The 4,007-nt window shown below is 28.1% G+C and overlaps 1 pseudogene; it reads right to left on the reverse strand.

The window, feature by feature from the left end:
* Window positions 1-274: 274 nt before the first annotated feature.
* On the reverse strand, window positions 275-3,207 carry LOC145801516 (putative polygalacturonase At3g15720; annotated as a pseudogene).
* Window positions 3,208-4,007: the final 800 nt, after the last annotated feature.

A 4,007-nucleotide genomic window follows, 5' to 3' on the forward strand; every position in this document is an offset into this window, starting at 1 on the left:
TCGTAAACCGTAGGCCACAACTTTTCCCTCTTGCATCAAGACACAACCAAGTCCATTCTCGGACGCATCATAGTAGACAGTGTAATTCAAATCTCTTTCCGGAATTATGAAAATCGATGCGGTAGTAAATTATGTATATACTAATCGATTTCATCATTAGTAAATTATGTATATACAAATATCAATTTCATCATTAGTAAATTAAAAAAAAATGATAAACAACAACAACAACAAATGTACATAACGATATAAGGTATTGATAATAATGTATGTACTAATCCAAGGTATATACTCTTACTTCATTTTTGCAAGGGTCATGTGGACAATAATACTGGTTGATCAATATAGGGTTGTCTGTTTCAATAAGTATAATGTCAACAAAAGAAATTATCTTAGCATATCCAGACCCGCCCTAAAAAACACACAAAAAATCAACATATGAATTTGAGAAAAGGAATGGTGAACAAAATATATAATTAAGGCAAATAAAGTCAGATTAAATTAATTTCTAAACTTAGTTTGAGTTTCTTACTTGCCATGTCTTGATCCTTGCCCCACATTTTGAGTTCCATTGAAGGTACAATTGTTCACAAGTAGTTCTTCCACTGTAGCTACTTCCATTTTTTCCCAAGCTTCCAATGCTAACAAACAAAAGAAAAGAAATATATATATATATATATATATTCAAAAAATAACTCGTTGGAACTTAAATTTATTATTCTTATGAAAGTTTATGCATAATTTTTTCGTAAAATTATGTAGTGGAAGCAATTTTGTAAATAAGATTCATTTTAATGAGAATTTTGACCTTATTCCATGGCCTGGACCGCAATTTACGCCAGTAATGTTGATAAATTTGCAGCCATTAATCATAGCAATGCAGTCATCACCTACAATTATTGCAATTTTTTTTTTTTTTTGGATAAAATTCAAACAAGTAAATATGTACTGAGCAACAAACATCAAATGAAGGAAAACTGCTAAAAAGACCAAATAAAAAGTTTTTAAAAAATGAAACCAGTTCCAATGTAAGAATCGTGAATCTGAATACGGGTGGAATTGCTGATGTCAATGCCATCGGTGTTAGGGCTAGTTTTAGGTGCAGTTATATGAATGTTTGAGATGGTGGCAACTGCATAGTTGGTAATCGAAATGTGGTTATTTGCGCTATCGACATGCCTCAATCCACTTAGCTGAAGGTTGTTACACCGATTGAACGTCAAAGCCTGGCAATGAAAATTGTAACTGTTTGAGCTCAAACATCTTTAATTTAAGAATAATATGTGCTTCTAATACATGCTTATAACAATTTACTCTAATTTTTCAAGATACCCACCATGTAGTATTTTCTTAAACTCAAAGAGAATTTTTAAACTTGTTTAAAATAAAAATAAAAATATTGGGTTTAGGATCAAAGACGTTGATTTATTATTTTATAAAAAAAAAATTAATGTTTTTTTTTTTTTAATAAGCATGCTTTCATGAGTATGAGCCAATAAACAATATAAATTGCCCGAGAGTAAAAATAGAAATTTTTACTTACAGCAGGCCTCGTCTTGCAATTTGTTCCCTGTAGATGAAAATTGAGAACACATGTAAGAAAATTTTCAAATGAGTAATGATGTACAAATAAAAATTCTATATAAATTTTTTTACAAGAATGATACAGTAAAATTAAATGAGCATAATCCAAACAATTTTGAATGTTTTAGAGCAAAGGAACAGGGATTTGAGACATATAGATAATCTCGTGCTATGCATAAGTTTAATTAGGATTAGATGAGATTAATAAGTAACACTCTATTTTGGATTGAGGGTTTGGTGGGAAAAGAAAAGATTCAAAGAGAATGAGATTTTTTTATCAACCCTTGTTTGTATGATTAATAAGGTGAATAATTTCAAGAAAGAAAGAAAATTGGTGAGAAAAACAAATAACTCCAAACGTAAGTCTTATTTTTCATCAAAAGTTGTAAGATTTATTGAAAAACTAAAATTACTCTTTACAAAAAAAATTATAATACCTAAACTAACACCCTAAACATAGAGGAAATTAAAATTTAAAAAAAAAAAAACACGTGTATCCTCCTCTTTTAATCATTGTCCATCCAAATAAAAAGTGAGAATTGCAATAATATTTTTTTTATTTATTTTCTAACCAAGATGAAAAACTCCAATTATTATTATTATTATTATTATTTTTTCTCACATCTAAACAGAACCCACCTTTGGACAGGAATCCCACCAAGATTTTCCAATGCCATCAATTTGTCCAGTTCCATTGACAATAAGCCCATCAACATTTGAGAAAACAAGCCAAGTATGAGAGTTAATATCACCAAAATTCATCATGTCTGGTGCTTTAATGTCACCCCAAACCTGTATTTCATCAATGAAAAAAAAGAGGAAAATTGCATTATAATCACAGCAGAATTGTTGGGTATTTTAAAGTTATTATATAAAAAAAGAATATTAATGTAAAAATAAGTCACAAAAACACAATAAACGTGAAACTTGCATGCAGTGTGTCTCTGTTTGGTTACTATTAAAAATTTTTTTCCGTCTATTTAAATAAAAGGGAAAAAAAAATTGCATGTTTGGGCAAAAAATCGTTACTAAAAAATATGCTAATTTAGATGACAAGATTAAAAAAAAAAAAAAAGAGTTGCTTTTTTAACAAGACACATCATCTTTGGCAAGTGCTTAAAGGTTATTTTTTATTTTTTAGTTTTGGTAAAAATTTTAAAGTTATTATTATTATTTTTTAAATTTCAAGTACTTTCAATTTTGAAGATCTAAAAACTGTATTTTTTTAAACACCAAAGACAATTCCAAACCCCACCCCAGCTTTTCAATATCAAAATGTAACGTTTTTACCAATAATTTTATCTTAAAAAATTATTAAAAAAAGGAAAAAGAATAAAATTATTAAAAACGTAATTGTTAAACCAGCCATGTGTCTCATCCTATGACTTGTTTCCGTATTAGTACTACTGACTTTAAAACAAGGGGGGGAAAAATATCAAGAAAAAATTGCAATATAAAGTACACACACACACATATAAATAAAATGATTTAAAATATAATTGAAAAAAATAAAATGAAAATCATGAGTTTTAATAAATAAATACCTGAACATAGAGGACTTGCATGGACCTTCAATCGGACCGGTTGCTTCACCAAGAATGTCTTGTTTCCAGGTATGATCATATTAGGACCGTTCGATGTTGATCCACAAGTTGCACTCCATGCCTTCAAAAAATGCCTTTCGTTTTTGACAAATTAAAATAATTAAGACGTTACTAATCTATAAAATATAGAATAAAAAATAAAAAATATTTGAAAGCCAACACCGCCGAAGCCAACTCTATGACCTAGGCACGTTCTATGTGGATAGAATTATTTTTTCCAAGCTAGATGATTTAAATCACTCAGAGTAGGCATATGGAACGTTATAGCATAGTTGTATTTTATAAAACACATAATTCAAAACAGTTTTTTAAAATTTTGTCACATAATTTTGATTTTCAAAAATATTACCTAAATAAAATAAATATATCATCATAACAGCTAATCAATTTTTGTAACCAATTAATATTTTTCATTCAACGAACAATTCAAAAATTGAAATATAATGCACGCGTATAATATGTATACCACCAAATCCATATGAAACCACCATCATCAGTCATGGTCATAAATAAAAGTTTTATTTTTCTGATCAAAATCAAAAAAATTAATAATAATAAAACACTTACAAATTGAGTCCATCTCATCTCTAGTATAAGCATTCTAAATTTGATTCTATGACAAGATTAAAAATAAATAAATAAATAAATAAAAATTCCTAATAAAATAGGACACTAAAAATTGTGTAAACATACCTATTAGAGTATTGTTAAGGTCATATGTAATTATGCGGACATTTGGGGATGAGTTATAAAATGTCAAAAAGTCTCTTTTTATTTTAAAGTTTGATGGTCTGGGAACTCTCAAGGCCTAGCTCATTT

The sequence above is a fragment of the Camellia sinensis genome, chromosome 10, assembly GCF_055761805.1.
Source record: "Camellia sinensis isolate YWXY chromosome 10, ASM5576180v1, whole genome shotgun sequence".
Taxonomy (NCBI): Eukaryota; Viridiplantae; Streptophyta; class Magnoliopsida; order Ericales; family Theaceae; genus Camellia; species Camellia sinensis.